This window comes from Grampus griseus (genome assembly GCF_964374135.1).
Source record: "Grampus griseus genome assembly, chromosome: 4".
Lineage (NCBI taxonomy): Eukaryota > Metazoa > Chordata > Mammalia > Artiodactyla > Delphinidae > Grampus > Grampus griseus.
In genome coordinates this window covers 35,302,786-35,316,863 of record NC_138997.1, presented here as the reverse complement: position 1 = coordinate 35,316,863, position 14,078 = coordinate 35,302,786, and the positions used below count along the sequence as shown (strand labels likewise).

Genomic DNA, 14,078 nt, shown 5'->3' with positions numbered 1-14,078 from the left:
GATCCCAAGGAATATTAATTAGAGTGAGGTCTCCTGGAGATCCTCATCTTGGCACCAAGACCCGGCTGTACCCAACAGCCTACAAACTCCATGCTGGAAGCCTCAGGCCAAACAACCAGTAAGACAAGAACACAGTCCACCCATCAAAAAAAAAAAAAAAGAGACAACAAAAAAATATGTCACAGATGAAGAAGCAAGGTAAAAACCTACAAGACCAAATAAATGAAGAGGAAATACGCAACCTACCTGAAAAAGAATTCAGAGTAATGATAGTAAAGACAATCCAAAATCTCAGAAATAGCATGGAAGCACAGACCAAGAAAATACAAAAATGTTTAAAAAAGAAGAACTAAGGAACAAACAAACAGAGATAAACAACACAATAACTGAAATGAAAAATACACTAGAAGGAATCAATAAGAGAATAACTGAGGCAGAAGAATGAATAAGTGAGCTAGAAGACAGAATGGTGGGAAAAAATGCTGAGGAGCAGAACAAGGAAAAAAGAATAAAAAGAATTGAAGGCAATCTCAGAGACCTTGGGGACAGCACTAAAGGCACCAACATTCAAATTATAGGGATCCCGAAGAAGAAGAGAAAAAAAAAGGGTCTGAGAAAATATTAGAAGAGATTATAGTCGAAAACTTCCCTAACATGGGAAATGAAATAGCCCCCCAAGTCCAGGAAGCCCAGAGAGTCCGTACAGGATAAACCCTAGGAGAAAAACACCAAGACACATATTACTCAAACTAACAAAAATTAAATTCAAAGAAAAAATATTAAAAGCAGCAAGGGAAAAGCAAAAAATAACATACAAGGGAATCCCCATAAGGTTATCAGCTGATTTTTCAGCAGAAACTCTGCAGGCCAGAAGGGAGTGGCAGGATATACTTAAAGTGATGAAAGAGAAAAACCTACAACCAAGATTACTTTACCCAACAAAGATCTCATTCAGATTCGTCAGAGAAATCAAAAGCTTTACAGATAAGTAAAAGCTAAGAGAATTCAGCACCACCAAACCAGCTTTACAATGAATGCTAAAGGAATTTCTCTAGGCAGGAAACACAAGAGAAGAAAAGGACCTACAAAAACAAACCTAAAATAATTTAGAAAATGGTAATAGGAACATACATATCCATAATTACCTTAAGTGTAAATGGACTAAATGTCCCAGCCGAAAGACACAGACTGGCTGAATGGATTCAAAAACAAGACCCATATATATGCTGTCTACAAGAGACCCACTTCAGACCTAGGGACACATACAGACTGAAAGTGGGGGAATGGACAAAGATATTCCATGCAAATGGAAATCAAAAGAAAGCTGGAGTAGCAATTCTCATATCAGATAAAGTAAACTTTAAAATAAAGAATGTTACAAGAGACAAGGAAGGACACTACATAATGATCAAGGGATCAGTGCAAGAAAAAGATATAACAATTGTAAATATTTATGCCCCTAACATAGGAGCACCTCAACACATAACACAAATGCTAACAACCATGTAAGGGGAAATCAACAGTAACACAGTAATTGTAGGGGGCACTAACACCCCATTTACACCAATGGACAGATCATCCAAACAGAAAATAAATAAGAAAATACAAGCTTTAAATGACAAAATAGACCAGATAGATTTAATTGATATTTATAGGACATTCTACCCAAAAGTAGCAGAATACATTTTCTTCTCAAGTGCACACAGAACATTCTCCAGGATAGATCACACCTTGGGTCACAAATCAAGCCTCAGAAAATGTAAGAAAATTGAAATCATATCAAGGATCTTTTCTGACCACAATGCTATGAAATTAGAAATCAATTACAGGAAAAAAAAACTATAAAAAACACAAATACATGGAGGCTAAACAGTGTGCTACTAAATAACCAAGATATTACTGAAGAAATCTAAGAGGAAATAAAAAAAATACATAGAAACAAATGACAATGAAAACATGGCAACCCAAATCCTATGGGATGCAGCAAAAGCAGTTCTAAGAGTGAAGTTTACAGCAATCCAATCTCACCTCAAGAGACAAGAAAAATCTCAGATAAACAATCTAACCCTACACCTAAAGCAACTAGAGAAAGAGAATAAAGAAAACCCAAAGTCAGTAGAAGGAAAGAAATCATAAAGATCAGAGCAGAAATAAATGAAAAAGAAATGAAGGAAACAATAGCAAAGATCAATAAACCTAAAAGTTGGTTCTTTGAGAAGATAAACAAAATTGATAAACCCTTAGCTAGACTCATCAAGAAAAAAACAGAGAGGAAGCAAATCAATAAAATTAGAAATGAAAAAAGAGAAATGACAACTGACACTGAAGAAATGCAAAGAATTATAAGAGTCTACTATAAGCAACTATATGCTGATAAAATGGACAACCTGTAAGAAATGGACAAATTCTTGGAAAGGTACAATTTTTCAACAGTGAAACAGGAAGAATTAGAAAATGTAAACAGACCTATCACAAGTAATGAAATTGAAACTGTAATTAAAAATCTTCCAAAAAACAAAATTCCAGGACCAGATGCCTTCACAGGCGAATTCCATCAAACTTTTAGAGAAGAGCTAAAACCTATCCTTCTAAAACTCTTGCAAAAAATTGCAGAGGAAGGAACACTCACAAATTCGTTCTATGAGGCCATCATACCCTGATATGAAAATGAGACAAAGATATCACAAAAAAAGAAAATTACAGACCAATATCATTGATGAACATAGACGCAAAATTCTCAACAAAATATTAGCGAACAGACTCCAAAAACACATCAAAAGGATCATACACCATGATCAAGTGGTATTTGTCTCAGGAATACAAGGATTCTTCAAAATATGCAAATCAATCAATGTGATATACCATGTCAACAAATTAAAGAATAAATCCACATGATCATCTCAATAGGTGCAGAGTAAGCTTTTGACAAAATTCAACAACCATTTATGATAAAAACTCTCCAGAAAATGGGCAAAGATGGAGCCTACCTCAACATAATAAAGACTACATATGTCTAACCCACAGCAAACATTATTCTCAATGGTGAAAAATAGAAAGCATTTCCACTAAGATCAAGAACAAGATGTCCACTCTCACCACTGTTATTCAGTTTTGGAAGTCCTAGCCACAACAAGCAGAGAAGAAAAAGAAATAAAAGGAATCCAAATTGGCAAAGAAGAGGTAAAACTGTCACTGTTTGCAGATGACATGATACTATACATAGAAAGTCCTAAAGATGCCACCAGAAAAATATTAGAACTAATCAATGAATTTGGTAAGGTTGCAGGATACAAAATTAATGCACAAAAATCTCTGGCATTTGCATACACTAACAACGAAAGAAAAATTAAGGAAACAATCCCATTTACCATTGCAACAAAAAGAATAAAATACCTAGGAATAAACCCACCTACGGAGGCAAAAGACCTGTACTCAGAAAACTATAAAACACTGATGAAAGAAATCATAGATGACATAAACAGATGGAGAAATATACCATGTTCTTGGATTGGAATAATAAATGTTGTGAAAATGAATATATAACCCAAAGCAATCTACAGATTCAATGCAATCCCTATCAAATTACCAATGGTATTCTTCACAGAATTAGAACAAAAAATCTTACAATTTGTATGGAAACACAAAAGACCCTGAATAGGCAAAGCAACCTTGAGAAAGAAAAACTGAGCTGGAGGAATCAGGCTCCCCAACTTTAAACTATACTACAAAGCTACAGTAATCAAGACGGTATGGTACTGGCACAAAAAGAGACATATAGATCAATGGTACAGGGTACCACATCTGTCACACCCTAGCACATATGGTCACCTAATTTATGACAAAGGAGGCAAGAACATATAATGGAGAAAAGACAGACTTTTCAATAAGTGGTGCTACGAAAACTGGACAGCTACATGTTAAAGGATGAAATTAGAACACTACCTAACATGATACACAAAAATAAACTCAAAATGGATTAAAGATTTAAATTTAAGGGTGGACATTATAAAACTCTTAGAGGAAAACATAGGAGAAACACTCTTTGACATAAACCACAGCAAGATCTTTTTTGACTCACCTCCTAGAGTAATGAAAATAAAACCAAAAATAAACAAATGGGACATAACTAAACTTAAAAGCTTTTGCACAGCAAAGGAAACCATAAACAAGATGAAAAGACAACCAACAGAATGGGAGAAAATATTTGCAAATGAAGCAACAGAAAACAGATTAATCTCCAAAATATACAAACAGCTCATGGAGCTCAATATCAAAAAAACAAACAACCCAATCAAAAAATGGGTGGAAGACCTAAATAGACATCTTACCAAGGAGGACACACAGATGGCCAAGGGGCACATGAAAGGATGCTCAACACCACTAATTATTAGAGAAATAGAAGTCAAAACTACAATGAGGTATCACACCAGTCAGAATGGTCATCATCAAAATATCTACAAACAATAAATGCTGGAGAGGGTGTGGAGAAAACAGAACCCTCCTCTACTGTTGGTGGGAAGGCAAACTGGTACAGCCACTATGGAGAACAGTATGGATGTTCCTTAAAAAAATAAAATTAGACCTACTATATGACCCAGCAACCCAACTACCAGGCATATACCCTGACTACCATAACTTAAAGGGACACATGTACCCCAATATGCATTGCAGCACTATTTCCAATAGCCAGGACATGGAAACAACCTAAATGTCCAACAACAGATGAATGGATAAAGAAGATGTGGCACATGTATACAATGGAATATTACTCAGCCATAAAAAGGAAAGAAATTGGGTCATTTGTAGAGATGTGGATAGACCTAGAGTCTGTCATACAGAATGAAGTAAGCCAGAAAGAAAAAAAACCAAATATCATATATTAATGCATATATGTGGAATCTAGAAAAAGGGTACAGATGAACCTATTTCAGGGCAGGAACAGAGATGCAGACATAAAGAATGGACATGTGGACACAGTGGGGGATGGGGAGGGTGAGACCAATTAAGAGATTGGGATTGATATATATATACACTACCATGCATAAAATAGGTAGCTAGTGGGAACATGCTATAAAGCACAGGAAGCTCACCTCAGTGCTCTGTGATGACCTAGATGGGTGGGATGAGGGTTGGGGTGGGAGGGAGGTCCAAGAAGGAGGGGATATATGGATACATGTAGCTGATTCACTTCATTGTTACAGCAGAAACTAACACAACATTGTGGCAATTATATTCCAATTAAAAAAAGACTAAAAATAAGAAAAAAGGGAATTCCCTGGTAGTCTAGGGTTTAGGACTCTACACTCTAACTGCCTGGGGCCCAGGTTCAATCCCTGGTCAGGGAACTAAAATACCACAAGCTGTGTAGCACAGCCAAAAAAAAAAAAAAAGACTGAAATTTCTGGAACCAGAAAGAAACATTCTATTGTTTCATAGAGAGTATTTCATTTAAATTAAGCAGGTGCCCTGGCGTTCCCACACATATTCCTAATGGGTTCTCCCCTCCCCCATACTTATCTCCCCAAACCCACCTTCCAGACTCAGGCCTTGGAGTGAAAAGAACAGTTTTGGGGGACACTTTTCCAGTCCAGGCTACATACAGAGGCCGACTATTCTGACTACCGTCTTCTACTCCATGCCGACCATCAATTCCATAACTCTACAGCACTCTACACTCAAATGTAATCCTCTTACTCTCCAATGTTCATTACCGTTAAAACAGTGAGATCCTGAGGATGAGGCCCTCCGGCCCCTCTGCTCGCCCTGCCACCACACATCTGTCACGCCACAAACCCACTTAAGATTTTACATTTATTTTTTGTCAGCCATTGGTTAATGACACTAGAGTGTATGGTTCATGGTCTGAATTCTTTGCTATTTTTCCTCAAAACTGATTATCTACTCCATTCTTACGGCTGTTGAAAAGCTCGGCTAGCGTGCGCTCAATAAACATCAGGCTAAGAAATTAAACCTGTGGCGGATTCCCAGCTCTCAAGATTCGACCTGTGACTTTTCTTAAGAGACCACTAAGTCTGGCGCCAGGAGATGCCCAGAAAGCCCCCTGCTCAGCTAAGCTCCCTCCGCCCTTCCTCAGGGCCCTCCCGGCTCACCTGGAGCAGGTGGCTCAGCCCTCTCAGGCCCGAGGCTCTGAGGAGTCTGGAGGCTCCAGGGCAAGGCTCACACCTCTGGCCCCTAAGAGACCAGTCCCTGGAAACACTCTCTGGGCCACGGTGATGGGTGGGTGCACTGGAAGTGGGCGCGGATGGGCCTGCGCATGCTCAATGTCTAAGGGTGGGGACCCGGAAGAGCCTGAGCAAGATGGTGGGGAGGGGTCGTTTCCCAGGTGACTGGGCAGTCATTGGCTTCTGCTGATCCTCTAATTCCGGAGCAACATTTTCACGTTATTAGTGCTTTGAGGTTGGTTTGAAAAGCTTCACCACTGCGTCTTCTTCCTTCCCTGCACAGTAGAGGAGTGAAGAGCACAGCTCCAAAGGCTTCAGGTGGGCTGGCGTCACAGGGTGCAGTGGGCGAGGGGTAGTTTTGTTTCTGAAACCTAAGAACAATCAGTCACCTCTTTGGATCAGTTGCTTCTGGGTGGGTGAAGATTATGCCTGGCCTCCCCGAGGAAGTAACTTTTTTTTGTTTTTTTGTTTTTGTTTATTACTGTTTATTACAAGGATGTTCCCTGAACACAGGGAGAAAATAGAACATACACATTGTCTTCTAAGGGGGTTCAGTACTCATCTTCAACTAGACTTATTGTAAGTGATTTTGAAAGAGGTCCAATAGAGAAATCGGGCTTAAGTTTTTCTGTAAAAATGTCACTGAATAAATATAAAGGAGATCTCTTTTTCAAATTACAAAAAGAAATTTCTCCCAACTCATAGTCCAGAAAAACGCCAATCCGACATGGGTTTCCTGAATCCCCTGTGTTAGGTGCACTACCCCAGAGCTGCATTTGCCAGGAGCCATTGCTTGGGGATGGTGATATAGGAGCATTTCTGGGGAAAGATTCTTTACACATACCTAAGGAGCAGTCACCTAGGCCTCTTCTACCTGCCAAAAATGCCTGCCAGCATCAAATCCCTCAGAACTCAGGACTTCTAGGTGAGAAGTAAATGCCTCAGGATTAAGAACACAGTTTGGTTCCATCCTTCGAAATGTTGCAGTTTTCCTGTCTTGTGAAACTTTGAGACTGTGGTGAGCAGTTTCAGCATCTAGTGTGAGATGTACCTGAAATGTGCAGATCATTTTGTGGAGGCCAAAATATTGTGGGGGGAGAGTGAAAACCTCCTTCTTTAATTTGTAGGAAAAGGCTGCCGGGCTCTTTAGGTTTCCATATGTGCTGTGGATCCTTTCAATGCCTGTCAGTAAATCCAGGTCAGGTTGCAACACTTATTTATTTCACCAAGTAGATTTTTCAACGTGGATCTGTGGCCCGATATTTGGTGTTTTTTTTCAATTATTTTATCTTGAACATCCTTCTCTTCACTTAGTAACCTAACGTGAGTTTCAACATGCTCTGTTCCCAAGAAATGCTTAATGCATTCAACTTCGGAGTGCAATTCCCTCCTTTGATTGTTCACCTTCCGCACCAACTCAAACGATTTTGAGGCTTGCATTTCTAATGACTTTTCAGCATCTTCAAGCTGCTTTTTCAGGGGCTCAATGTGGACTTTGTGCCTCCTCCTGTGACAGGCTGCAGCCTGCTCCATGGGTGCCAGGGGGTGATCGCGGTGGTCAGAGGAGAGACCCTGCACTGAAGACACAGCAGCTCCAGGTCCTTCTCACACAACAGGCTCAGAACCTGCCTGTGCTTCTCGCACGGGGGTTTCTCTTTCTGCCATTTCCTCTTTTCCTCTGTGCTGGGAAGCTGCTTCACAAAATCAATCATGAGACATAACTGAGTGTTCCTTCCAAAGCCCTTGTCAGGGCAGGGCTGGAGACAGACATGACAGGGGAAGATGTCGTGGAGACCCTCCCAGCACTGTTAAATGCAGGGGTGACAGGAGTTGTGCCCAGTCAGTGGTCACTGTGTCTCTCAAGTAATCCAGGCAGATGGGGCAGCTGGCCTCTGCTTGGAGCTGTGCCAGGGAAGATGCCAGGGCCATTGTGCAGGGAGGGTTTCTGTCTGAGGAGACTCCCTTCAGAGAAACCTGGCTCTCCAGGGGTGGGGACAAGTGAGAACCATCTGACCCTTCAGCCTTCTCTCTGCTCCTTCACGGCTGCCAGTAGGTTTGCCAGAATCTGCAGGGAGCTGTGGCCACTCAGGCCTATTTCTACCCCTTCCCTTCAACCCTACAGCAGCCGCCAGGAGGACTGAGAGCCCCAGTCAGTCTCTGCTTCCTTTGGCACTTCTGTCCCTTTTACTTAATGGGCTGAAATCAAGCTTGCTAGGTGGTCCTCTTCTTCACAGAGAGCCACTGCTCCCAGTAGTGACGAAAATCAACAGCACAGGGACACAATCGGCAAAATCCAGGTGTGGGCAACTCTATGGCACAACTCACCAGCTCCTTCAAGAAACTGATAACAAGAGGGAAAAGAATGTATATTACAGAAATAAAGAGCATGTATATAATCAACAATATTTGACCAAGCTTTTTTTTGGATTCTAATACATAAATTTCCAAACAAAATCTAATTGTAATCAGTTGGGATTGTGGGTCTCTGATGATTTTTTTTTTTTTTTTTTTTTTTTAACGGTACGAACGGCTTTTATTGTTTGCAACGGGAAGTGGAAGAGGAGGGGATGCGACAGCTCCGGCTCCTGGGGCGGCTCCACAGACGCGGTCGCTGTCCTCGGAAAACTCTGATGATGTTTTTATAGGTTACTTAATGTGATTTTATTAATGAAAAGAGATCCATTTACATATAAACCCTATGATATCTAGGTTTGCTTCCCTGTGATGAGGAGCAGGGATGGCTGGGGGCATCACTCACTGGATGTGTACGTGGGATGTTGTGGGCTGAACTGTGTGCCCCCACGGTTCATAAGTTGAAGCTTAACTCCCAGTACATCAGAATGGGACCCTATATGGTAATAAAGTCTGTAATGTGCTGATTAAGGTAAAATGAGGCTGCTGGGGAGAGGCCCTTATGCAACATTGACAGATGTCCTTAGAAGGGGAAGAGACATCAGGGATGGGCACCCACAGAGGAAAGGCCATGTGAGGTCACAGCCACGAGGAGGCCACCTGGGAGAGAGGCCTCAGGAGAAAGTGAACCTGCTGACCCTTTGATATTCAACTTCCAGTCTCCAGACCTGGGACAGAGTTTCTGTTGCTGAAGTCACCCTGATGTGTGGTGTTTTGTTGTGGCAGCCCTTGGCAACTGATACATTATGTTTGTTCTACTATTTTTCTATTAATTTACAAGCTTAACATGTTCTATGTAAAAACTCTTTTCACAAGGCTGACCAATGTTCTCAGTGTGCTCCTGCCCCAGCCAGGCCACGCCAGCTTCTCTCTTCCTTCTTTGAGCCACAACTCTCCCTCTCCCTCCATCCTAAAGTGTCCACATCCCTTCAGTCTCTACCTCCGGGGGAAGTTTAGAGATTACAGCAGACTCAAAAGGCGTACCAACCTGGGAATGTAAGTTGGAGTAGCCAATATGCAAAACAGCATGGAGTTTCCTCAGAAAAACTAAAACTGGAAGTGCCATATGATCCAGCAATGTCTCTCCTAGGCACATATTGAACAAAACTATAATTCAAAGTGACACATGTATCCCTATTTTCATAACAGCGCTATTCACAATCTCCAAAACATGGAAGAAACTGAAATGTCCATCAACAGAGGAATGGATAAAGAAGATGTAGCACATGTATACAGTGGAATGCTACTCATCCATTAAAAAGAATAAAATAATGCCTTTTGCAGCAACATGGATGGAACTTGAGATTATCATACTAAGTAGGTCAGAAAGAGAAAGACAAATGCCATATAATATCACTTACATGTATAATCTAAAATATGACACAAATTAACCTACCTACCTCTGAAACAGAAACAGACTCACAGACATACAGAACAGACTTGTGGTTCTAAAGGGGGAGGGAGGGGGTGGCAGAGGGACAGAGTGGGAGTTTGGGGTTAGCAGATGCAAACTATTAGATATGGAATGGATAAACAACAAGGTCCTACTGTACAGCACAAGGAAATATATTCAATATCCTGTTATAAACCATAATGGAAAAGAATATGAAAAAGAATATATATATATATAATGTGAATTACTCTGCTATACAGCTGAAATTAACAAAATATTGTAAATCAGCTCTACTTCAATTAAAAAAATATGACGTACCACCATTACAAGTAATTGATGTGAGTTGGCTGCAAGTTCAAACACATGAAAATAATACTATTATTTTGAGACAGGAAGACAAGAGCACAGCCATTCTAGAAAAAGACCTAGGAATGGCCTTGGGCAAAACAGGCACTGCAGGCTAAAGAACAAACTCTCTGCGGTCTGATTCCCAAAAGGAGGAAAAAAAAAAAGAAGAAACAGGGCTTAAAAGATTGACCTTATCTCTATTATGCTAAAACAAATGTCACAGGTGAATACAGTATAAAAAGAAACTGTGTATATATATGTCCTTATGATAGCCAGCAAATATTTATCTTCCATAAAGTAACCACATGGGTACATACATAAAACCTTAACTAAGGAGCCCATATATTGAGAAGAAAACGGAACAGCAGTGAGCAGGGTGCCTGACACACAGCAGGTCCATCCCACAGGAGCCCCTAGGACTTGCCCACACCTCCCACAGGTATGGTCCAGGTGACAGGCAGATTCCAGGTCACACCCACACCCACAACTGGGGCTTCCTTCCCCCTACTGCATCTTCCTCTGAACCCATGGAATTTTCCATTCTGCTGGCCAGAGAGTCTGTTCCAAATGAATCCAATGAGAACCTCCTGCCCTCTAACACCTCCCAGACCATCCTGACTTGGCCCTTCTCCGTCAGACTGTGGTCACCCAGTGTCCCCTGGGCAGCTATGTTGTCCCTGCTCAGGCCCACCTGAGACTCTGGCCCCAAGTCCATACTCACCTGCCCATGCTTCTCAGTCTTGGCTCTGTGCTGCGGGAGCTGGTCTGTGTCCTCAAGGTCTTGGGGGCATCCTGGCTCCACCCACTGGGGCTCTGGGCTTCTTCCTCACAGAGCAGAAGGTCTTCCTCGATCCAGGTCTTGATCCAGGTCTGAAGGCACGACACAGCCCACCTTCTCTGTTCACTGCTGGGGTCAGAATCGGGCCCCTTGGGCCTTAAAAGCCTGTAGGGAGACTCCTTTCCTTTATCCCATTAGACAGACTGCAGATGCAATCAGCCTGGGAGATTACAGACTGCTGATGATACCTCTCATCTTCCTCTCTGATTGAATCTTCTGTCCAGGGTGTGGCAGACACTCCACCTTAATCCCCTCTCTCTATCAGTGATCTAGTTTCTGGCTCCTTGGAATACTTTTTTTTTTTTTCCCCAGAAGAAGGCCATAAGTTTATTTATTTTTTCTAGTTTTATTGAGATATATTTGACATATAATATCATATAACTTTAAGGTATACAGCATAAGAATTTGATATACATATATATTGTGAAATGATCACCACAATAAGTTTAGTTAACATTTATCACCTCACATAGTTAGAATTTTTATTTTTACTTGTGATAAGAACTTTTAAGATCTACTCTTTTAGCAACTTTCAAATATACAATACAGGCCCACAGGCTGCCTTCCCTGGGCAGGGGCGCTGGACCCGGCTGGCTTGAGGGCACTGATCTGCAGTTCCCTTCCCACTGGCTGTCCTGCTTGGGTGCCAAGTTCCATACGGGATTTCATGGATTGGTAGTTCTGGAGGCTAGGAAATCTGACACCAAGGAGCTGGAAGATTCAGTGTCTGAATCAAAGTACCAATAAAATGATGTCCCGTGAAAGCTGAAAGTCTCCATGTGAATATGACGGACAGACAGTGCATCTTCATTCAGTGAGCAGTTCTGAGCGCCTGCCGCACCAGGTGTGTGCTGGTTGCTGGAATCCCTGGCTGTTTGGGATGAGGTTCCTTCCCACGAGAAGTTAAGAATCTGGAGGCAGGCGGAGTTAAGATGGTGGAGTAAGATGATGTGAAGTTTGCGTCTCCCCACAAGTACAATAAAAATACATCAGAGCAATTCTTGCAGAGCATGTAATGGGTGCCGGTAGGGGACATAAGGCACCGAAAGGACGGGACAAATCCCGACATGACCAGGGTCTTTGTTCCAAGGCCAGGGGTCAGGCCTGAGCTCCTGTGGTGGGAACGCTGAGTCCAAGCTGCTGGGCTAATATAGAACTTCAGGCCCCAAGGAATATTAATTGGTGTCAGATTTCCCAGAGGTCCTCATCTCAGTACTAAGACCTGGCTCCACCTAACTGCCTGCAAACTCCAGTGCTGGATGCCTCAGTCCAAACAACCAGCAAGACAGGAACACAGCCCCACCCATCAGAAAAAAAGAAGAGACTATAGGAAAATATGGTACAGATGAAATAGCAAGGTAAACACCTACAAGTCCAAATAAATGAAGAGGAAATAAGCAACTTACCTGAAAAAGAATTCAGAATAATGACATTAAAGATGATCCAAAATCTCAGAAATGGAATGGAATCATGGATTGAGAAAATAAAATAAATGTTTAACAAAGACAAAGAACTAAAGAACAAACAGTGATGAAAAACACAATAGTTGAAATGAAAAATACACTAAAAGGAATCAATAGCAGATTAACTGGGCAGCATAATGATTAAGTGAGCCGGAAGATAGAATGGTGGAAATTACTGCCAAGGAGCAGAATAAAGAAAAAAGAATGAAAAGAAATGACAGTCTCAGAGACTTCTGGGACAACATTAAACATACCAACTTTCAAATTATAGGGATCCCAGAAGAAGAAGAAAAAGATAAAGGGTCTGAGAAAATATTTGAAGAGATTACAGTCAAAAACTTCCCTAACACGAGAAATGAAATCAAGTCCAGGAAGAACAGAGAGTCCCATACAGGATAAACCCAAGGAGAAACATGCCAAGACACATATTAATCAAACTAACAAAAACTAAATACAAAGAAAAAAATATTAAAAGCAGCAAGGGAAAAGCAAAAAAGAACATATAAGGGAATCCCATAAGGTTATCAAATGATTTTTCAGCAGAAACTCTGCAGGCCAGGAGGGAGTGGCAGGATATATTTAAAGTGGTAAAAGGGAAAAAATTACAACCAAGATTACTCTACCCAGCAAGGATCTCATTCAGATTCGATGAGAAATCAAAAGCTTTACAGTCGAGCAAAAACTAAGAGAATTCAGCACCACCAAACCAGATCTACAGCAAATGCTAGAGGAACTTCTCTAAAAGGGAAACACAAGAGGAGAAAAAGACCTATAAAAACAAACCCAAAACAATTAACAAAAAGGTAATAGGAACACACATATTGATAATTACCTTAAATATAAATGGATTAAATGCTCTAACCAAAAGACACAGTATGGATACATTCTGGCTGAATAGATACAAAAAGAAGACCTGTATATATGTTGTCTACAAGAGACCCACTTCAGGCCTAGGGACACATACAGACTGAAAGTGAGGAGATGGAAAAAGATATTCCATGCAAATGGAAATCAAAAGAAAGCTGGAGCAGCAATACTAATATCAGACAAAATAGACTTTAAAATAAAGACTGTTACAAGAGACAAAGAAGGATGCTACATACTGATCAAGGGATCAACAAAGAAGAAGATATAACAATTGTAAATACATATGCAGCCAGCATAGAAGCACCTCAATATATAAGGCAAATATTAACAGACACGAAAGGAAAACTTGACTGTAACACAATAATAGTGGGGGACCTTAGCACCATGCTTACATCAATGGATATGTCATCCAGACAGAAACTCTGTAAGGAAACACAAGCCTTAAATGACACAATAGACCCGACAGATTTAATTGATATTTACAGGACATTCCATCTGAAAGCACCATAATACACTTTTTTCTCAAGTGCACATGGAACATTCTCCAGGATAGATCACATCTTGGGTCACAAATC

At 40.9% G+C, this 14,078-nt stretch overlaps 1 pseudogene across 1 annotated transcript; it reads right to left on the bottom strand.

Moving 5' to 3' along the window:
• Nucleotides 1-6,733: 6,733 nt before the first annotated feature.
• On the bottom strand, nucleotides 6,734-8,111 carry LOC309822251 (tripartite motif-containing protein 60-like; annotated as a pseudogene). Its single transcript has 2 exons — nucleotides 7,493-8,111; nucleotides 6,734-7,394 (listed from the first exon to the last, which is right to left on the bottom strand). The product of its transcript is annotated as a tripartite motif-containing protein 60-like (transcript).
• Between the last annotated feature and the right edge of the window lie 5,967 nt (nucleotides 8,112-14,078).